Source organism: Eschrichtius robustus, chromosome 16, assembly GCF_028021215.1.
Source record: "Eschrichtius robustus isolate mEscRob2 chromosome 16, mEscRob2.pri, whole genome shotgun sequence".
NCBI classification, from domain to species: Eukaryota; Metazoa; Chordata; class Mammalia; order Artiodactyla; family Eschrichtiidae; genus Eschrichtius; species Eschrichtius robustus.
Window position 1 is genome coordinate 68,213,390 of NC_090839.1, and position 24,045 is coordinate 68,237,434.

The following is a 24,045-nucleotide window of genomic DNA, read 5'->3' on the forward strand; positions in this document are numbered from 1 at the left end:
AGATTAACAGGAAGTTAGAACTAGAGGTAACCTTAAGAATATACGACCCTGGAATCTGCAGAAATCTTGGAGCAGAGATTAAATTTTCCAGCTGAGTGTGGGATAGGGGGCTTCTGTCAATTGTAAGGAAATGGGGCAGGGTGTCCTCAGATGACTTGTGAGTCACATGACCCTCTCCTTTATAAAGTTTCACACAGCAATGCATGGATTGCTGGAGAAACTAGCTTATGGGCCATTCTCACGACTGTTCGGGGCAGATCAGACATAAAAGACAGTAAAAGAAATCATTAGGTGCTCAAAGCAAAACAAATGAAAGCATAAAAATCTCAACATAAAAACTTATAAAAGAGCCTAACTAACCTAAAAAAAAAGTCTTGCTAACTGAAACAAAGAAATCAAGAGGAAACTAACACAGTATTGTGAAGCAATTATACTCCAACAAAGATCTATTTAAAAAAAAAAAAAGAAATCAATAGAAAGGCAAAAATGCAGTGGTTTTACTGATTTAAGATTCACCCTCTCGTCTAGATTAAAAAGGTATATTTAAACTTTTACTTTGCTTCTTCCAAGGCACTAGGAACTTTGTCTTGTCTTGGGGTGTTTTGTTTTGCCCGAGCTCATCACCCTATAAACTACCTCCTTCTGCAGTGGGAAGAGATGGAAACAAGAAAAAGCTACAGGCGTCCCTCATTTCATTGTGCTTCATTTTATCACACTTCCCAGTTTTTTTTTAAATAAATTGAAGGTTTGTGGCATTCCTGCATCAAGCAAGTCTATCAGCACCATTTTCCCAACAGCAGTTTGCTCACTTCGTGTCTGTGTGTCACATTTTGGTAATTCTCGCAATAGTTCAAGCTTTTTCGTTATTATTATGTTTGTTATGATGACCTGTGATCCGTGATCTTTGATGCTATCATGACTCACTGAAGGCTCAGGTGATGGTTAGCACTTCTTAGCAATAAAGTATATTTTAATTGAGGCATGAACATTTTTTTTAGACATAATGCTTTTGCACATTTACTAGACTACAATACAGTGGGAACATAAATTTTATATGCGCCGGGAAACCGAAAAATTCATGTAACTCAGTTTATTGCATAACTCACTTTATTGCATTTGTCTGGAACTGAATCCACAGTATCTCCGAGGTCAGCCTGTACCCCAATTTAAAAATGAGGTGCTTTTTTTTTCATTGACAACTGCTTTTTTATTAAAAGTTACTGAATTCCATAAAGCACACAATGTAGTTTATGTTCAACTAACAAAAGTTTGATACATGTGTTTAAAATATATAATATATAGATTTATCTGTCAATATTTATATTTTATTTAAAAAGCAGTAGCTTTACATATTTTACAACTTGATTTTATAAAATACATACATCTGCCCTATGCAAATCTTCAAGCATGAGCTTCCATTCCTATTAAAATGCGCAATCTGTATTTCTGAATATTGAGAGAAAAATGGTACCAACTAAAAATAACATATCCATTATGACTCGAACATGCACCTGATTTTTGGCTACTAGATAACTGACCTAATAATCTATTCAAATAACTATGTTCCTTGAGGTTGGCAATCAATTTGCATTATGTAAGCAATCTGTGATTAACTATGAAGAGACTTGCATTTCCAGGGTATCTGACACAATCTACCAAATTCTTTATTTGTCCTGTTACAGGTTTTTAATTAGAGAAGCAAGATTATTCAATAATTTGATGTGCCAGGAAATCTGACAAGTGAAGTCACACCTAACAAGCCAAAGCCCGGTGAGTTTTTTTGTTTTTTTTTTAATTTATTTTTGGCTTCGTTGGGTCTTCATTGCTGTGCGCGGGCTTCCTCTAGTTGCGGTGAGCAGGGGCTACTCTTTGTTGCGGTGCGTGGGCTTCTCGTTGGAGTGGCTTCTCTTGTTGCGGAGCACGGGCTCTAGGCGCGCGGGCTTCAGTAGTTGTGGCTCGCGGGCTCTAGAGCGCGGGATCAGTAGTTGTGGCGCACGGGCCTAGTTGCTCCGCGGCATGTGGGATCTTCCCGGACCAGGGCTCGAACCTGTGTCCCCTACATTGGCAGGCAGCTTCCTAACCACTGCGCCACCAGGGAAGCCCTAAAGCCCGGTGAGTTTTGAAACCATGCTTTTGCCTTTGAGAAAACAGCTCTGAGAATTATTGTAGGAGCAAACTTTTCTCAAAACCCTGAGGGTGTATGTGCCAAGAAATAGAACAAGAACTGTTTCTCCTTTCACAATCAACTGCGCTCAGCTTGCAAAACCAGAGTTCTTTAGGTATGTGAAGACGTATTGGCTTCTATTCAAACATTCCTTCCACATATTCAAAATGGCGTCAGATATCACACTGTTTTATTAACAAAAAATTTTTCATAAGAAAGGTATTCATGTAATAATTTTGGAGATTCATCCCCAACTATAAGTCCCAGTGCTAACATTTGAGAATTAAAGTCACAATAAACACCTCAATTATCAGGACCATAGAACCAGAACTTCAACTTGAAGGACAGAGATCTAAGTTTGAAGTACATGCTTAGATTCCACAGGCCTCTAATGGTAATGGTGTATATAAGTCTGTCTTTAATTTATGCTGAGAAAGTAAAAGTCTCCCATAAATTATTATTTTTAGAAAATAGTTCCAAATCACAAAATGGTTTAGAAACTTAAATGGAAAAACACTTTCACCAAAATAAGTAATTTAATTCATTTGGGCAATAATTAGGCTTTGAGAGAGGAGTCACATCCAAAAAGTAAACGAAATTCCCTCAATACCAGTATTTAAGAACTAAATTATAGCTAACAACAGCTTATTTATCAAGTAGTCAGTTATTCAACAAGTTTAGCCATCTACTGATGGACTAAAATTAGGTATTGGAAATTCTTTATTTTATTTGTAGGATGGAGTCTTTTTATTAAAATATTTTTCTGATATAATTTTAATAATCCTCCTCTCGATTTCCTAACCTCAAGAAAGGGAAAGGGAGAGGAAAGGGAAGGAAGGAAAGAAGGGAGGAAAGAGGGAAGAAAAACTGAGAGGTCAGAGGGACACTGAAGACTGATCCATTGGTATCTGTGAGTAGACAGGAAGGAAGAAAAATAAAGGAGGAAGAAAAATAAAGTCTGCAAAGAGGATTAGGGCCAGGAGGTGCGGATTAAAAGATAACTTCTTCACAGATCTTAATGATGCAAAGGCATTAGCATGACAGAATAGTGCAGTAGCCGATTTTGATAACAATGAATCCTCAGAAAAGAATCATATGGTCAAGCCTCAGCTCTTTATAAAAAATAAGACTTGATTACCAGAAACAAGTAATATGTGGTTACATACCGTTTTCAAATCATTACTCATTTCAATTCATCTTTGATGCAATCTGGGAACAATTAAGCAGTCACTAGATACCTATTCTAGGATCTGAAGAAATTATTATCCACCACAGGAATCTAATGATATATATTTCTGCATATAGTTACAATTTCAGAAGGGAAAAAGTAGTAAACTATTCTAGTTACTTTATACCAAATATTTATATACCTAGTCAAAACAATAAGTATTACGCTCTTTCTCCAGATGAACTCTATATAAAAGCTATTTTTAGCATTTTCTTCCGAGGATTTAGAAAAAGCCTTATTTCCCTGCTAGCTAAAAAAGAGGAATTTGTACATTACAAGTAAGTCCTTTAGAGATGAATATTAAATCCCTTAAGAGAACAGCCGTAAAATTTATTTTTAAAAATTTATCTTAAAAAACTGAAAACCGTTTCTCTCTTTAAAATCTATGGTATTAATTACCTACTTGACATAATTTTTTTTTTGAAAGGACACCAGGTTCGTGCAAAATAAGGAACTGAATGTATCACTGCCTTAACAGAATTTGGCAAACCAGAAGAATGACCTTAAAATAAATAAATAAAAAAGAACAGAGTACATATTGTCCTAAATCTGAAGGTATAATTCTGTAGACCTGTGCAGCAGATAGTACCTCATAGAGGGAATGCAGGGAAGAGGGAAGTAGCATGTTCCTATGTACACTTTCTTAGTTACTCTGGTTGTCATTCAACAATGCAGTACAGAGAAATATTCCTTTTATTATTACAAAACTGTTAATTGCCCTCTCTTAAGCAATGACTCAGGTAAACATCTTATGTCTTTCAATTATGTAACTTACATTTAAAATTAACTTAATTAAATCTAAGTGTACAGGAGTTTTCAATGATTCCTAAGTTCAAGGAAGTAATGCATAAGGTGTTAAGAGATTGCAAATTTTGAATGGTTGGTGCTTCTATATTTTAGGATATTTCATCCTATCTTCTTCTCCTTAAACCATAAAATGTACCAAAATTATTTGGTTTTCCTTTACTTTCCTCTATGTCATTTTAATTTATTGTACGGTATCTCTATGTAGAGAGAGAGGTATGTTAAAATACTATTATTTGTATTTAAAAACTCAATTGAGGCTATATATGACCTATTAATCTATACAGTAGCATTGTTAATCTTTGACCTGGTATATTAATTACTTTGGTGAATAAATGTCACAGGTCATTTCTTTATAAAAGGGTTTTAGTAAGAGGACCAGCAGTACAGAGAGAGACCCCCTACCCCACCCCAGAGAATGATCAAGTGAATCGGTAGTTTAGAGCAGTTATGTAAAATATGAAAAATACATAATTTACAGCTGCAATTTTCATATTAAAAAGCAGTTAAAAACTAGGAGTAGTTCAAAGCATTCCAAAAAACATTTTTTTGTCTTGTTGAATCAGCCAACTAATAATACTGGTAGAGACTACTACTGTGAGAACTTATGTATATCTAGTCAAGAACAAAAATGTTTCTAAGTTTAAACAGTGGCAGTTGCTAACTAACAGTATAAACAGTGTACACAATTTGGTGGCTGGCCATAGTTTAAAATTTTTTTCAAGTTATTTCTACAGCAGACATATTTTAGAAGTCTACCCACCCCTGAGTTCAACAATTATACTTTTAGAGTATAAAATTATATGCTTTTAATTAACATGTACAAAGCTACAAAATGTCATCTATACAGAGATTAAAAACAATTTGTAAAATATTCTTTGCCAATTATTGATTGGAAGGTTTTGCTGGGGTACATATTTCAAACCTTTTAGCCAACTGGCTTTCATTTTTAAGCCCAAATTGATTCATATATTCACTGCAGGATATGTCAAAAAGAGTGCAACAATAGGCATTAGTAAAAGTAACATTGTAGTAGAAACAGATTTTGCATATGTGGAAAGGTAATTTATAAAATACATTAATTGCTTTTTTTTTTAAACATCTTTATTGAAGTATAATTGCTTTACAATGGTGTGTTAGTTTCTGCTTTATAACAAAGTGAATCAGTTATACATATACATATGTTCCCATATCTCTTCCCTCTTGCGTCTCCCTCCCTCCCACCCTCCCTATTCCACCCCTCTGGGTGGTCACAAACCACCGAGCTGATCTCCCTGTGCTATGTGGCTGCTTCCCACTAGCTATCTATTTTACGTTTGGTAGGGTATATATGTCCATGCCACTCTCTCACTTTGTCACAGCTAACCCTTCCCCCTCCCCATATCCTCAAGTCCATTCTCTAGTAGGTCTGTGTCTTTATTCCCGTCTTACCCCTAGGTTCTTCATGACCTTTTTTTTTTTTTCTTAGATTCCATATATATGTGTTAGCATACGGTATTTGTTTTTCTCTTTCTGACTTACTTCACTCTGTATGACAGACTCTAGGTCCATCCACCTCACTACAAATAACTCAATTTCGTTTCATTTTATGGCTGAGTAATATTCCATTGTATATATGTGCCACAACTTCTTTATCCATTCATCTGTTGATGGACATTTAGGTTGCTTCCATGTCCTGGCTATTGTAAACAGAGCTGCAATGAACATTTTGGTACATGACTCTTTTTGAATTATGGTTTTCTCAGGGTATATGCCCAGTAGTGGGATTGCTGGGTCATATGGTAGTTCTATTTTTAGTTTTTTAAGGAACCTCCATACTGTTCTCCATAGTGGCTGTATCAATTTACATTCCCACCAACAGTGCAAGAGTGTTCCCTTTTCTCCACACCCTCTCCAGCATTTATTGTTTGTAGATTTTTTGATGATGCCCATTCTGACCAATGTGAGATGATATCTCATTGTAGTTTTTTTTAAAAAAAGAGAACCTAATTACAGTATCATTAGCTTACATGATACTGAGAGCTGGACCCTTCAAAAATTTTTTTTTCTATAGAAAAATATTATCTAGCTGTAAGCAAAGTCTTAAATACCAACAAAGCAAAGCAAAACAAAACAAATCCCGCCAGAACAAAACTGTATGGTTGTGTGAGACAAATAAGCAAACATGCCATATTCTATAGTGTACTTTTACCTAAATTTTAAAATAAAAATGTCCACACTCTTTTGTTAAAACATTAAGCCTGTGTCAAAATGTATTCCTTATTTTAGGGTACAGGACTGAAGGACAAGATGATGCTTACAAATAAAGAAAATTTACAAGGAAAAGCTTGACAAAAGTTTTTCAATTAAAGTATTGTAACGTTCAAACTTGACTTAAAACATAACAAAAGAAACAAAATTGCAGACAAAAATGTTTACGGATTTTCCAAACATAAATAAATGAAACAGTGTTTAGGCAGCAGGGTTTATGCTGATGGCTAGCAGGAAGTAACAGAGTGTAATCTACTTGGAAAAAAAATCGTTAATGTACAAATAACAAGCCCAAATTATGGACTGCAGCAGTTTAATCATCACTGTCATTTTTCTTCCAAAATAAAGCCTTTATTAAACCATTCATACCCTCTATTACCTTTACTTTACTATAAATACTATATTTACTTTACAATACCCTATATTACCTTTACTTCAGAGATTGAGGAACTATATACAACAGATGAATTCATTTTCACCAGAGGGATAACGTATTCTACCTCTCTGCCAATGTTACTTGAAAACCGTCCATGTCAAAACAATTTGACAGCAGATATAAACAATTCAATAAATACACAATGATCTTTCATTACAGTCCTTTAAAAACGCATGTTAATTCATGCTGTTAACCTTAGGTTCACAGTGCATAGAATCCAAATATAAGCAGTTGGGGTGACTTTCAAAGTAATGTTGGATCCCTCACTTTATTTATAATCCCGCTCTAAGTTCATTTCATAGGCCCTATCATGCATTAATCACTGGGTGGCAGGAGTTGATGAAAATTTTTCCTGTTACAACGTCCGTTGCCGGCAATGAACGTCCCAAAACCGCCAAGGAAGTCATTGTTATTGCACAGTACATGAGGACCTGGAACTTTTCCAAAAGCTTAAAAAAATAAAAATACAAAATGGAATTATATTTGACATTTCCTGACACCTGCATCAATACTGTATGACTAATAAAAGCATGTCAGTTGTCTGGACTGAACCAGCGATCAACATGCGCCCAGAATGCACACAAGTAAAAATGCAGTAAAAGGAAGTAGTCTTCATTGTCTATAGGTCATTTCCAGTCAAAGGTTAAAAAGTTCAAAGACTGAATGATCGAAGTGCTCATTTTCTCAGTAGGACTGTCTTCTACTAGGAGGATGAAAACAGTGGCATCAACAAGTATCATCATGATACCACCATTTTGTTTTCTTTGGATTCTTGTTACATGTTCGAACATAAAAAGAATTCTGGTGGTCATCTCTGAGGAGAGTCAAAAGGATATCGACTACTAAACTTAAATAGAAGTTGAAATTTTTCCCCTTCATATAAGGTACCTGGTGCACCTTCCATATCTACAATCCACTGTGTAATTGAATTTTGAACACTCTTTTCATTTAAAGGCATTCCGGGAGGTGGGTCATTTTGCAAAGCCAACAGTTCTTTGTGTAGTCGTTCTGCATTGACGCCATCAATGAGGTGCTTTTGAATGTTCAACATGATTCAATTCAACCAGCAAATTCTAGAAACAGCAAAATTTTGTAGGAAGAGCGTGGACGATTCATTCTGGCAGAACTGGGTTTGATTTGTGGTTTTGTGTGACCACAGGCAACCTGCTAAGCCTCTCAGAGATGCAACTGTCGAATGGAATGGTACCTACCTTACAGACTGCTGGGAACATAAACTGAGACCAAAAAAGGTGCATTATTCACAGGAGTCATGTACCATAAAGTTTTGAGAACACCGATTTAGCGAACACTGAACCATTGTTCTTAGGGGAAATACAGGTTAGGTTCCTGTAAACCTCTGGTCACAGCATTTTCATCAAACAATCAATACAGAACTTTGTTTTAAGTGTATTTCTGTTTAAAAGCCTTTTAATATTAATGTTGATTCATTAATGTTGGTCTCAGGGCCAGCAGCACTATGACCCCTGCCTGTTATCTAGCTGTTCTCTCCATAAGGCACGTCCCAGCCTTACTGCACTTAGGAACACCAGACGGCACTTCAGCTCTATACTTGGAGACCATTTTAAACAGCGAAATCACCAATAAAAAGGACAAAAATGCAAATAGCAGTAGTGCTAAACAGACTTCAAAAAGAGCACTTGTTTGCAGTGTAAGAACTGCAACAACAAAGCCTGGTTGTCTCATCAAAGCCGTGCACATCAGCTGGGAATGTGCACGTTGAGTGACTGGAATTTTTTGCAACTCTGTGCATGGATGCAAATAACCACCAAAGTACTGCAAGTTTTCATTTGGGGATGATGAAAAAATTGTAGCGAGTAGGCAAATTCACAAATACAAGATCTGGAAATAAATGAGCATCTACTGAAATATATGTATGCTTAGAACTGAAGAAATGCTTTGTTTCCCTCTTTTTCTCTTTTCCCAGTAACATGTTAGACATTGCAGGAAAACCAAGGAAGTTTGAGACAAGTAGTGTAGAATCTCAGTTTGTCAACAGGGGGAATAAAAAACAAAAACAAAAATAGCAGCTGAAAATTAATTAAGATGAGAGGAATAAGCGTCTCTCACAGCCCAAGGGGTGCCACAGGTAGTGGGTGATTAACAGCCACCTGCCTGATTCAGGCAGTAAGGACTACAGCTGGGATGCAAGCAGGTCCTTGCATAAGCCTAGCCTCACTCCTGGCTACCCGAGGAATGTGGTCCAGGACAAACAGAACATCAGCAGTTCCTGTGACTTCTGGAGTGGAATTTGTCTCTGTGGTCACAAGCAGAGCTCTCTCACTTACCAGCTGTGTGACCTTAGCCACATGACTTAACGTCTCTGAACCCTGGGAGCTGTAACTCAGATATTAAATTCCTCTCTCCACCCCATAGGAAGGTCCCATGATCCTTTGGAGAAGCACCAATGGATCAGGAGAGGATCTTGTTTCCTGAGCATTGAAATCCTCAGAGAAGCACTTTGAAAAAACCCTGTGAACAACTATGTAAACAGCAGACGTATGAGTGCTCTCTGTGACCAGCCCCTCACGTACAGGTACTGTTGGGGACTGAATGTTTGTGTCCCCCCTCAAAGTTCATAAGGTGAAACCTAACCCCCAAGGTGATGGCATTAGGAGGTGGGGTCTTTGGGAGGTGACTGGGTCATGAGGGTGGAGCCCCCACGAATAGGATTAGTGCCTTTATAATAGGGACTCCAGGGAGCTTCCTCCATGTTAGGGCAGCCTGAACAGATTAAGACAGGCACTCAGTTTCCTTCTCTGTGAAACAGACATAATAATAAGACCTACTGCAGGAACTTTGTGGGGTTGTTGTCAGTCATTACATGGAAAGCACTGAAAACAGGATTCCAGAGGGTCTCAACAAATACCAGTCACTTAAAATATGCTAGGATTTCTTTCATTCTTTCTTTAGCTTCAAGTTAGGAATTGCTTTGTATTCAGGAAGCTCCCTCGGCAGGCAAGAGTTCAGATGCAATGTGCAAGCTAACCAGTCTTATAAATTAGCACAAACATATGTCAGTGGTAATTAATTAAATACCTCTGTCGCATCACTAATAACACCGGCTGAGGACAATATTACTGTTCAAAGTACACCGTCACCCATTTCTCAGTTTCACATTGTATGAGGTATAAGAGTAAACTGTTTAGGGGTTTAAACAAAAGCCATTGCTTTTTCATGTTGAAGGAAAGAGGAACCTCCCAAAATAGAAACAGAGCCTGCTTACCCTCTATTCCTGCCACTTTCTGCAAGATCTTCTCAAGGAGCCAATTTACATACAGTGGACAAAAAACAAAAAAAGACCGGTGCTCATTGTTGGTTTATCTTGTTCCCTCTCCCTGTGGTCTCAGATTTGTGAGTTTGCCTCTTAGCATCAAGTTTTTCCATCACATTATTATAGGAGCTCTCCAGCCCAACTGCTACCTGGTACATAGGTACTGTTTTCATATCATTTGACTTTATCCTTCATTTAAATCAGTTCTGGATTTTTTTGGTACTAACTGAAGTCATGAAAACACAGATAAATACCTGATTCTATATTCCAGCTCTACCACCGGTTGTGTGATTCTGGGCAAGTGGTTTAACGTCTCAGTCTCAGTTTTGTCATCTGTAAAATGGAGATAGTAACACTTATCTCATGGATGGCCATAAAGATTAAACTAGATCATATCTAATCAGTGCCAAGACAGTGCCTGGCAGGTATTGATGGCTCACTTCTGCCACAGTGATGAGTCAGCAGGCAGAGAAGTGGCTATGGGCTTCTCCCTCAGCTTCTTGCTGTCACGATTGAAGAGTAGAGCTCATGTAAATGAGATGGTCTAGATCTATACTAAGAGAAGAAAAGAGGTGGAATAATCAGCCCCTGAATAATGAACCTCTGATTACCTATAATCACTTTGGGAAACACAGCTCCTAAAGGCTGAGTCCATGCTGGCTTTAAGCAGGATCAAGTGTCCTTCTGACATGAGCTCAGTCTGGGAAGCTTCATCACACACACACACTTCACATGCGCACATAATCAGCCTGAAAAATCAGATCCACTGGATCACCAAACTCCCAAAGCAGTGGAAAGAGTAGAAGCAATATTCCATAGGAGTAAGTTTAAGTTTAGCATGAGAAACTAATCTCTGGCCTCTATTAAAATGTTTAACAAACAGCTCTTTAACCAATGACCCCTCTTACCTCGTATATCAGTTAGCTTTAATAAGTTATGCTGTGTAACAAGCAACCCCAAAATCTCAGTGGCTTACAACAACTTAGGTTTTTTTCACCATCTCTTTATATGCTGGTAGTCACAGGTCGGCTACAGCTCTGTTCCACATATCTTCTCATTTCAGGACCCAGATTGAAGCAACAGTCCCTGTCAAAGCCCCAAGAGACCTGATAAAAACACACAATCTTAAAACTTTTGCTTGAACATGGTTTGCATTACATCTACTCACATGCCACTGGCCAGAGCAAGTCACGTGGATAAATCTAACATCAGTGGATCAGAAAAATATACTACTCTTACAGAAAGAACTGGTGAATATTTAGGGACACACCTCCAAAGTGTGTGTGTGAGGTCGGGGGGGGGGGTGTTGGATTATGCTCTAAGCATTTCCAGGCCTTCTCTGATTTCAAGCTAATTTTCAGTTTTGAGAAGGCAAACCAAGTTAAAGCCTTCTTATACACACTATGAGGATGCCAAAGCTCAAAGTTCCTCTTGAAGGTTCTTAGGGTCTATGGTCTCCTAGAAAAACTAGGGTTTTTCTAACAGATTTCCAACAGATACCCATAAATCTCTAAATGTACTTTGTTAGAGTAGGAATCTATTTATGGTAACGATAATCCATGGTAAGCATCCTTTTCAGGTATCTTTGTGGATTTTAGGTATTTTCAGCAGAGGAAGGTCACAATTCCTTTCTAGACTTGCTATGGCTATGACAGACTTCACATTGGTAAAAGATGAAAGGACATATATAGAAAATGGTATATGTATGCACCTTGGGAGGAGTGGGCCCCTGAGGAATATTGAAATGCTGTCACCAGATGATGAAAAGGATGGTGAATAGCCAAAACTACAAGGATTGAGGAACATCAGTTCTTCCATTCATTTCTGAGATTTCTTCCACTCATTTCTGAGATTTCTTCCACATCTAAGATGTTATAAGTCCAAGTTTAGATACTACTTTCTCCATCCAGACATCAAACCAACTGCAACATCATTTTCTAAGCATGACACTTTCCTTCACACCACTTACCCCCTCCACTGCCACTTGGAAAGAAGGTCCCAAGTTGTCCTTCACTAACTCTTCTATTCAAACCTAGGACCCTTTTCTTCCCATTCACTAGCACCCCCCAAATCCCATCACTCATATTCCTAGTCTTCTGATTTTCCACTTTTTCCCAATGACTTTACCTTGGGAAACTTTGTTGTCCTTGCAGATCTAAGTCAGCATTCTGAACATTCTTGCAGGAGCAGTATGAATGTTCACACTGAGTGTGTATGTCCATTAAAGGGAAAAGCTCACCCATCTTTGTTACCACTATGTACGGAGTCCCCAGTGATGTTCTAGGCACTGTGCTCCATAATGTTCATTTACTACAGCCACCCCTGAGTACAGGAGAGAATATATTATGACCCCAGTTGAAGAGGTGAACCAAATGGAGGCTCAGAAATGTGAAGTGGCTTGCCCAAGGTCACAGAAGCCAGGAACTGGCAGAGCAGACACTCAGCTTTGCCTGATCCCAGTATCCATGTCTTCCTTCTTCATCATGCCTCCTTCCACCTACATACTGGATGAAACAAGCAGTATGAAGGGCACGCCACGCTGGGCCGAAATGATGCCCATTAAGTGGAATTCACACCTACCTTGTACTTCCTGCACACTTCGATTCACTCAACAGACTGAGGAATGGAACAGAAGACACTTATTCCTCTCCAGACAATAAATCATTGGCTTACTATCTGTCACTGGCTCGATTTTCCAAAGACTTGTTTTCATCAGTTTAATGAATTATTGGATCACCTGGAAATTGCTCAGAATTAACCTGTGGCTGGCATTAATGTATCCGCAACACAGGTGTCAAGCTCTCTCTAACCAGTCCTATCCATCCTTTTGTGAGGAGGCCAGCTGCCCTGCACAAGGCGATTCATTTATTTTGATGCTGCATCTGCCTGTGTCTGCCGTGGGGGAATGGGGGGTGGTGAAGAGCCTGTGGGGAACAAAATGGCAGCCTCTTTTCCAGGGGTACCTGGGCGCTGCCTGCTGCCTCCACCCTGCCCGTGTGGGTGGGCAGCAGGTAAGAATCATGATCAATCCCATTACAACTTGCCACACCATCCTCAGTTCTTTGGAGAGGCTTGGCATGCTTTGGGCTTCTTTGCTAGGATCCCCTCTGTATTTTAACCATCCTAGAGTCCACTTAGCTCTAACTCCACATCTAGCTCCAATCCAAACGGTTCTCTCCACCTCCCTTGTTACCAGCCTTCACAAGCTAACCCCAGTTCATGCCTCATAACTAGCCAAAAAGCATCCTCCTTTTCTCCCTGCTTCCACCCCCAACCTGCAGTAATCCATTCACTACAGAGTGGTCAGAGGGATCACTTTAAATCAGATCATGCCACCTTCTACTCTGCTTAAAAATTCTCAGTGGCTTCCCACTCTACTTGGCATGAAATCGCCCAAGAGCCTCCAAGACCTGCCTCTATCCCCGCGTTCCCCCCTCACCGCCCCCAATCTAGCACCTTGCTCCAAGCTCTCCCTTGGCACCCATCACTGGGGCCTTTGTCCCTCCCACATTCCACTCTCATCTTTCGGTCTGTTTCGCTAACAGCTCTATCCGCAGCACTATGAGTGAGCTTGGCACATAGCAAGTACTAACTTACTATATTGACTTGATTCATTAATGAGTTATTTTCCAGGTCTTAAGGACAGTGTGGAGAATGGGGAAATGGAGGGCTGCTGATCCTTTGTGAGTGGTTTTACAACAAAGTTCCACTCAAGGGAAGTCCCATAGCTCACTGAGCTCTGGTGTTCAATTTCCAGTTTATCTGTCAGTCAACTCTCTAGACCAGGAAGTGGTACACTCTTCCTGCATAGGGCCAGGTAGTAAACATTTGCCCCATTCAGTAGTTGTGACAGAGACCCCATGCCGCCTTCTCCAGACGGCATTCAGTCTCTCAACTACTCTAATCAGCCACTGTAGTGCAAAAACAGTCATAAAAAATATGTAAAGGAACAGGCCTCCTATGTGTCAGTAAAACTTTATTTATCTGCAGCAAGTTGGAGCTGGTCCACTGACTATAGTTTGCTAACCCTGCTTAAACTACAAGTTTCTTGAGTAACCCTAATACGTGGCTGGCCACCACTCACTTCGGGCCCACTGAAGAAGGGCCAATATGGTAGAGACAAGAATTCACCCACTGCTATGGCAATCAAGAAAGCCCTCTCCATGGCCTTCTATTTCTGGGACCAGCTTTTCACATCATGAATATTGGAATCAAGCCTGTCGTCCATCACGGCTTCCCCCACCGACAAGGTATGCAGCCTTAGACAAGTTACCAAATTGTTCTGTCTTTTCTCCCATAAAATGGGACGAGGGTTATTCTAAAGAGCAAAGGAGATAATGGAAGTGATTCCAGGTGAAATGAGAATCACCCAGCACAAACGTACACACGCATGCAGGTACATGACCAGCAAAAATAGTTTTGATCGTCACTGTTCCGCTAACAACCTGGCTTTTATCCTCCCGAGTGATGTTTACAATCTAGAGGCACAGCTGAATTGCTCAGGACAACAGAAGATATTTCTTTGTAATGCTGTAGGGGAAGAGGGGAGAGAAAGATGAGGCAACTGGTGAGGAGAGAAGATTTTGGTGAAAAAAAAACAACAGGCGTTTGAAGGGGATTTTCATGCTGCATGCAGTGTCTGATGTAAAACCTCTCCCTTCACCATCCATGGGACTCCAGTAAAATATCCCTTTCTTTTTACTGTGTTGGGGAGTTGAATCCATTTGTTTTCAGGGGGAGCTAATCTGCTGAAGAGCTGACCCCTACTTGCTTAAGGCATGAGCTGAGAACAAGGGCTCCCTTGCCTGGCACATTCGAGGTTCAGTAAATGCTAATTAGTTCCCTTCTCATTCTACCTTCGTCACTTTGTCTTTACAAAAAATTCTTGGTAATTCAGACTCCGTACCAAAAATCAGTAAGTCTCAAGTATGGATGTTTGTTGAAGGAAGAAAGTAATTCAAATGAGGCTTGCCCGATAGAGATCCCTCAAGGATACACAAGAATAGCTTGCAATTAACATACTCATTCTTAATATATGAATGGATTCTTCTAAAGTGCTGAAGTATGCTAAAAAGCAATTTTATTCTCAGTAGTTTAAACATTCTCTTTGCAACCTTCTCCTCACACTGTTTACACTTCTCAAGAACAGGGGAAACCAGAGACCAACACTTGCCTGAATTATAACAAATTACAAATGAATAATTGTCCTAGCACTCCCAGGGAGAGAGAATTCAGCTTTGAGTCCTGGGAAAGGGAACTCAACCGGGTTCCAATTGATAGTTTCCCATATGTTTTTGTATGATCTTGAATAAATCACTTATTCTCTCTGGGTTTCAGTATCTTAATAAATTCAAAAACATCCTGTGTGCATTGATTGGAAGACTTAATATTGTTAAGATGTCAATATACTGAAAATGATCTACACATCTTCTTGGCATTGTTTCACATCTGAACTGTGATTCATCTCGGTAAGGTGCTCTAAAAACTTACTGTTCTTGTTGTTTGTCCTCCCTTAATCCTGGAGATATGCATACACACAGACACACACACACACACACACACACACACACCACACACACAAGAAAAGACACAATTTATGTCTTTTCTTGCTAGTGCTTTTGGTATCATATCTAAGAATCTGGTGCTAAATCCAAGATCGTAAATATTTACCCCTATGTTTTCTTCCAGGGGTTTTATGGTTTTAGCTCTTATATTTAGTTATTGATCCATTCTGAGTTAATTTTTGTCTAAAGTGTGAGATTGGGATCCAACTTCATTCTTTTGCACATGGAAATCCAGTTGTCCCAGTACCAACTGTTGAAGAGACTATTCTTTCCCCACTGAATAGACTTGGCACCCTTGTCAAAAATCAATTGGCCATAGATGGTTTATTTCTGGGCTCTCAGTTCTATTCCATTGGCCTATATATCTATCCTTATGCCAGGAACACACTATTTTAATTACTATAGATTTGTAGTAAGTTTGGGGAAGTATGAGTTCACCAATATTATTATTTTTCAAGATTATTTTGGTTAGTGAGGGCCCCTTGCAAATCCATATGAATCTGAGGAACAGCTTTTTCATTCTTGCAGAAAAGGCCATTATAATTTTGATAGGCCATTGAATCTATACATTGCTTTCTATATATTGACATCTTAACAATATTAAGTCTTCCAAACCATGAACACAGGATATTTTTTCATTCATTTAGGTCTTCTTTAATTACTTTCAGTAATATTTTGTAGTTTTCGGTGTACAAGTCTTTACCTGCTTGGTTAAATTTATTCCCAGGTATTTTATTCTTTTAGATGCTATTGTATACAGGATTGCTTTCTTAATTTCCTTTTTGGATTGTTCATTGCAGTGTATAGATTTCAAATTGTGTTCACTTTATCCCCTAAAACTTTGATGAATTTTATATTAGCTCCATAGCTTTCTTGTAGATTCTGGGGATTTTCTGTGTATAAGATCATGTCATCTGTGAACAGAGATAATTTTCCTTCTTCTTTTCCAATTTGGATGCCCTTCATTTCTTTTTCTTGTCTAATTGCTCTGGCAAGAACTTCCAGCACAGTGTTGAATATCAGTGGTAAAAGCATGCATCCTTGTCTTGTTCCTAGTCTTAGAGGAAAAGCTTTCAGTCTTTCACCATTGAGTATGATGTTAGCTGTAGGTTTTTCATAAATGCGTTCTATTATGTTGAGGAAGTTTCCTTTATCCCTTGTTTTATGAGCTTTTTATCATTAAAGGGTGTTGAATTTCGTCAAATACCTTTTCGTTATCATCTGAGATGATTGCATGTTTTTTCTTCACTCTATCAGTCTTATGTGTCAGACTGACTGATTTTCTTACATTGAGACACCCTTGCATTCCTGGGGTAAATCCCACTTGGCCATGGTGTATAATCCTTTTATTATGCTGTTGGATTCTATTTGCTAGCATTTGTTGATTTAAAAGAATATTTTTAATGAGTCAAATCCTCAAAAATTCCATTGTATCCATATTGTAATAAACAGTAGCCCACTGTCTCCTGCCTACATATAACTAACTTGTCCTCTTATAATAACACTACATTTTTACTTTGAGGTTATGTTTGCTGTATAGATGATAGCTTAAATAACTGATCTTTTACATTCTTAAATGTGTGTGTGTTCCTGCGTGTGTGTGTGTGTGTGGTTGAGGCAGTAGAGCACAGTAGACTGCTCCAGGCTTTGGGGTCAGAAAGGTCTGCACTCAGCTCCCAGTTCTGTGACACACCATTTGTGGGAAACTGGACAGTGTCTTAGCTTCCCTGAGCTTCAGTTTCATCACAGGAATAATTTCGTCTCTAGCTTTCAGAGATGTTAAAAAAAAAAAAAAAAAAAAAAAGAGCAAATGAGACACTGTATACAAAACACTTAGCACAGTGCCTAGCATAAGACAGAAAGTCTCAATAAAAAGAGCAATTTGCTTATCAGTATTATTTGGATTTAACAAATTACAAGTGTGTTATGTTTATGCATTTTTCTCCCCAGGAAGTTAGTTTTGTTGGGAAAAACTGTTCAGTTAACATGAGCTTGAAGTGGCGGCTGAGGTTACATCTATCCAGCCAGATGTACCATGAAAACAATTCCATCAGGCATCCAGATGTGTCCACAGGGAAGACTGAGGTATGGACATCTCATCCAGATGCTGAGTGCAGTACTCCAGCCTCAGTGATTTTCGTTGCTCTCTGCTTTATCAGCATGGGAAGGAGGGCGGTATTCAGCTCACCTAGCCTGATCTTTCCTCTGTGATCTCCATCCTGGGCCAAGGGGAGGGTGCAATCCCTCATTCCATCACTAGGTGGCGGGAGACTTCCCAGGAAGGGAGCGTGGCTAAGTGGGTGTCCTGAACCAGAGGCTGCTGGAATAAAAAAAATGATCAGGTATTTGAGCCACAGTCTAAAGTCATGGCCTTGATTACAGCGCAATAGAAGAGGAATTGCTAATGCCACTGCTTTGTTTCTCTGCTTTTTCTCAAGAAATGGTACGATGTTGAGGGTAGACTCAGCTTTCTCCAACACCCCACAGGAAAGAAATAATTACATCCAATTCCAGAAATGATGCAGCAACTGTAATAACTGAAGTATGCTCAAAGAATCACTATGACCAAAGTTCACAGTAGGGCAGGATTGTATGCTGGCTAAGAACAAGGTCTCAGCAGACAGAGTGCCTCCATTGAGGTCCAGAATGTTCCACCAGTGACCTGTTAGCTGTGTGACCTTGGACAGGATGCTTCATCTCTCTGTGCCTTAGTTCTCTTATTTGTAAAATGGTATAATAATAAAAGCTCTCTCTGGACTTTGGGGAGGAGCGGATGAGACCGTGGGTTAAGCTCTGAGAACAGTGCCCAGCACGTGATAAGTATTCAATACATAAGAGCAATCATTCATTTAGCCAACACTTGTGAGAGCTCGTGACAGTAACTCCCCAAAGAGTGGGTGTGAGAAATAACAGATTACACAGCTCGAGTGCTTGGAACAGAGTCAGCGCTCAAATCAAGGTTTACTATCAGAATATTAAGGAGAAAAAGTTTACAAAATACTGATGTAGAGCATGATCTCATTTTTCAAATATGCAAAGGGATGGGGGAGGGAATACAGGTCTCCTTTCTCTCCTTCCCCTGCACCTCTGGTGCGCTGCTCCAGAAAACCTTGAATACCGAACAACAAATTCCACCCTGGGATGTTAGAGTATTTTGCAGGTGGTTGAGAAGCCTTCAAGGCCCAAAACAAAGAGTTTCCTAATGGGATTTTGGGCACCTCCTCCAGCTGTGCTGGATTCTGACCCTCACTCAGGACCCAGGTCTCCTGGAATGGGGGTCTTAACCCTTAATGTGCTATGGACCCCTTTGCGGTCTGAGAAAGCCCATGAGTTCCTTCTTACAATGATGTTTTTAAATGCATAAGATAGACTTCTTTGGATTACAAAAGAAGCCTATGATTTGACATAAACTATCCATGATTTCTGTAAGTGAAAAGTCACAGATATTACTAATAACCATTGTCATTTTTGTTTGTATTCATAATTGACTGAAATGCTAAATTTTAAGTGGAAGTCAGTTAAAACTGATATGCAAATTTTTCCCATCCAATGCACAGACTCCTGAATTCTATCCACAGATACTGTGGGTCAGTGGTCCCCAGGTGAGGACCCTTGCTGGGACAAATATCCGTTATGCCTACACCCTTAGGCAGGCTGACTGAGTTGTCAAGATTTTGTTGTTTAGTTCAGGAACAACAGATGTTCCATTATGCTCCTTGAAATCTAAGTGAATTGATTCAAAACACATAGCTTATCACCTTCTTTTAATTATGAGATTGAGAAAAACTACAAGCGCACCTTATGTTGCGGGAAAATCCATCTAATTGGAATTGAATGGTATCAACAGCTAATTCTTTTTTTAACACAGCGATTCTACATAGAGTAAATTGGTTTAGCTGATCAGTGGAAAAGAATACTGTTTTAGGGCTTAATGAGAATAATTCCTTCTTCCTTTACAAAGTTCTCACTCACAACTAGATGCATATTCCCCTAATCAACAAGTTTGGAAGTGATGCCACATTGTTTTTCATTTAAAAAAGAAAAAAAAAAAAACACCTTTCCTGAACATTTTCAGTACCACGGACGTTTGTGTGTATGTACATGTGTGTGTATGTGCACACGTATGTGTACATTTTATCCCAGAGTTATGAATCTAAGATAAATAATTCTGTACCTAACAGAGAAAACCTTTTGAGATTGTTTCCAACAAGAAACAGCTAGAAGAGGTGAAGGATACAAGAGGTTAAAGAGAGTAAGAGGGCAAAGTGATTCCTGACTCCTGGCTCCCTTGAAACAAACGTGTTTCCTTTTTCATCTTCCTTTATCAGATCGGTTATGGTGACTTTTTGCTATAAGGGAAACCATCCTTAGAATATGTATCCTAGTTTCAAGGATCAAAAAAATAAAAAGGGTTATAGAATGTTCCTCTTTTGATTTTTCCCTGCCTGTGATCACCTATTGCTTCTCAAAGCAGAGCCCCAAATACAGTTATTTCCTACTGTATCTGCAGCACATTCCCAATGCAAATACTTTTCCTTAATATAATCCCAATAAAGTAAGCTACTTAACAATTTAGCTAAGTAAGGGCATGTCAGAATAGGCTGGTATAGGTTGGGCTATGGTTATTTCAACACAAAACCAAGCCAAAAGTTTGATTTGGTCAAGACAGTCAATTCCAGGAAGAGAAAAAGGAAAACTACCTATGAGGTGAAGATCCTCGCCTCTTCCCACTAAGCATCAAGCTGTTGATGTCTTTCAATTTTATCTTCCAGGATAGTCTAAACAGGGGATTGAAAGCCTACTTGAAATTAGACCAAGGAATTCAATGTGTTTATGGATGTTTGCCTCATATGTGTCTACACTATATATGTATTTACATGTTTGTGTCCTGCATGTGTTTGATCCCGTAAGTCTGTGTGTTTGTGTGTGTGTCAATGCTGATGTGCACTGTGGGTTAAATAACCAGCAGATATTGCCTTTGCCTGGGCTCCAGGATTATGCTTTGTGTGTTGCTTAGCAAATGCCACCAAAGAAAACTCAGGTGGTCTTAGTATAGCCAAGGACCCTAGATGTTGAAAATCAGAACCCCTGAATCTGTGAGATCTCCTGACACTTCATTTAGATAAGCAAAGGTAGAGAATTTGAGTTATAACTTAGAATTCTGGCAGGAAAAATGTTCTTTTAATATGCCACCAAGTAAGACTGTAGAATGGACTTGAATGAAACCTTGGGGTGGATTTTTAAGATAAACCTTGAGACATTTTGTTGAGTGAATGAACATAAAATAGAAAAGTACTAGAGACATGGATGTAAAGACTGATTGGTACTAATCTGGGGAGGGTCCTGAATGCCAGGTTGAGGCGAATGGCCTGAGGGGAGCCATCAGAGGCTGTGGCCAAACTATGGCACAATGGGGGGCAGGTATACCATTCCCAGGGAGGTCCTAGCATTGGCCATAGACCAGTGGACAAGTGTGGGCATATTCTAACAAGTACCCTGGGCGGTTCTTCATGGAAATGGAATTGAGTCAGCGTGAGCCTCAATCCTCCACTGACTGCCCAGCTCCAGACTCCAGTGGGCTCTCAGCTTCTAGAATTGCCTAAATGCCCATTCCCATTTGTTATTGTATTAGTTCATTTAGCCAGTGTTCATTATGGGCCTCCCAGGTTGCAGGCTCTGTCCTCAGCACTGAGGATTGAGAGGTATACTGAAGCGACCCAATGCCTGTCCTCGTGGGGCATTCATTCCAGATGGGAGGAGATAGACAAGGCATACATTAAACCATTAAGTTATATACTATATGAGATAAGAATAAGTGCGTGGGAGAAAATCTGGTAAAGTAGGCAAGGGAGTTAGGAAGAGACGGACAGTTTAGAACTTTAGGTCGGGGAAGGTGATGTTCCAGGGTCACCTGAGGATGTGAGGAACACGCATGTGTCTGGAGAAGGAGAACTTTAAGTAGAGGAAACAGTCTGTACAGAGGCCCTGAGTTAGGAGCTTGTCTACCATGTTCAAGAGATTATGAAGAGACCAGCGTGTCTGGAGTGAACACTGGGGAGGTGAGGTCAGAAAGGTGAGGAAGATCAGACTAAAGGCATTGACTCAATCTGACATCTAGAAAGAGTAAGCTATGGGAGGTCAGAAACAAAGCTAGCATTCTTCAAAGCAGCATCAGACCAACATCGACAGAAAAAAAGCTGTAGTTGCTGGTATGTTTCAGAAAAGACGCTTAGAGCCCTACCCAATTTGATAACACTGACAAGCTGTACAGTGAGCTGGGTTCCTTATTTAGTTTCCAGATGGTCTGGATTTACAGCCCCATAAAAGGCAGAAACCAGTTGGTTATAATCTCTGTTCACATTAGAGGCCCCGAGGTCCGTGTTCCAGTATCTGCAAACCCTTTCTCTCCAGAGGATAGACTTGCCGTCCATGGTTGATTGAATCCACTAGGCACTGAGAACCGAGAGGGGGCGAGCAAAAATACCGAGAGCTCTATTTTGAGGGAAGCCATGAGACCCAGGCTGCCCTTCATTCTGCCCTTCTTTTCAAACACATCTGGATTTCAATGCAAGGTGAAGCCACATGGCACTGATGAACCACAGACACTGAACCCATCAGGTGGATTTTGCACTATCATTTTGCTATTTCAATCCTTTAGATCCTAATATCTCTTTCTCCTTCCCTTCCTTTCCTTTTCTTTTTCCTCCTTCTTATACATATTCTTCTTATGTGCAGAGATAGAAAGTGTTTTGTTGTTTTGTTTTTTGGCCAACCAAACACTTTGCCTGCAAAGACCGGGGCCCTACCTTCCTCTTTCCACTGACAACACTTGGCATGGCCTCCAAACTGTGGCTTCTCGTTCAGCCAGTGCCCTCCCTTGCCAGGAGGGAGACATGTCACTCCATCTTGGACCCTTCCAGTCCCACGTCTGCTGGACCCAGACAAAGAGTAGGTGAGGGTCCTTGTGGTTCCTCTAGGAGAAGTTGTAATTTGGCAGATTTTGTGATTTGGGGATTTTTATCTTTATTCTGTAAATTGCCTCAAAAGGAATGTCCCTTAAAGAGAGGCAGTGTGTTAATAAGGCTCCACAATATGGGACAGGCTAATTCCAGTCACAACTTGCCTGCCATGCTCAACTGCTATTCGAAGAGAAATGCTTCTTGCTTTGGAAGTGTATTTTGGCATGGTGTATAGTAAGCATTTAAAAATCCTGATTCAATCCAGTTTGGCATTACTTGAGAGCAGTCTGGCTTGAAAAGATTTAAGAGTAGCTGTGGGTCTGGCCTAGGCCACCTAGTCCTTGGGTTTGGTGAGACTTGATGGGCAATGTAAAGTTGTCCTCGCCAGAGACATCTCCTTTATCATCCCAACAGCATACTGATTCTCTGTGTTCCTCAATCTCAGAGGGCAGATACGTCCACATCTCATTTTTGTTTGCAGTTAAACACTGTAACATCTTTACTCCACTTAGGACCAACCTCGGTGCTCCTCAAACTTAAGTGGCTTATGCAATCCAAATGGAATCAGGCATCTTCAACAGTGAGCAGAGAGTATTGGAGCCTCCTCAGTCCCTCGCTGCTGTTGCTTCTTGCAGCCACAAGATGTCGCTGTTGATTATTAGTTCTGCACAGTTCAGCGATGCTCCACTTTGGAAGGTACTGATAAATCCCAACAGAAGCTGCAGTGGTTCTTTGAGGAAAAACAATCCCACTTCTTTGAGGTTCAACATAGCCAATGCTGTTTTGTGCTCAGTTTTGTAAGATTGCAGCTCTTTAACACTCCAGAAGTCAGCCACTGGTCTCAGGAACAGAGCATGGTATTAGGGTGTCTGAGTCTGCAGGAGCTTCCTGCATCAGCCAAGACTATACCCAAAATATCTCTTCTTCATGAAACTAGACTCTCTTGTTGAGTTGAGCACTATAGTTATCTCAGGTCTATAATGCAGCTAGGACTTCCCTTTTCTTTCATCTAATTTCAGGGGTCTTGTTGCCCGTGCCTGCCCCTTTGCCTTGGTCAGGGCCTCCTGGTCAACCTGGACAGATCTGTTTAACTGCAAGTCTCAGAGTGAAGGAGTGGCAGAGATTTGCTGCCTGCTGAATAACACCCCCCGCCCCCCTCCGCCAACACACACACCTAAGTCCCAGGAGCACCCTGGGACCAAATGAAAAACTACATTTCTCAGCTCCCCTTGCAGGAAGGAGCAGCTAATGAGAAGTGAGTGGAGACCATTGGGTGGGATTTGGGGAAATGGCTCTTGATCTTTTCCCTTTTCTTTTCTGGAGGCCAGACTTGTGATGAGAACTCCCC

The 24,045-nt window shown here is 39.9% G+C and overlaps 1 pseudogene; it reads right to left on the reverse strand.

Annotated features, from left to right (window-relative positions):
* Nucleotides 1-7,591: 7,591 nt before the first annotated feature.
* On the reverse strand, nt 7,592-7,933 carry LOC137750423 (ubiquitin-conjugating enzyme E2 W-like; annotated as a pseudogene).
* Between the last annotated feature and the right edge of the window lie 16,112 nt (nt 7,934-24,045).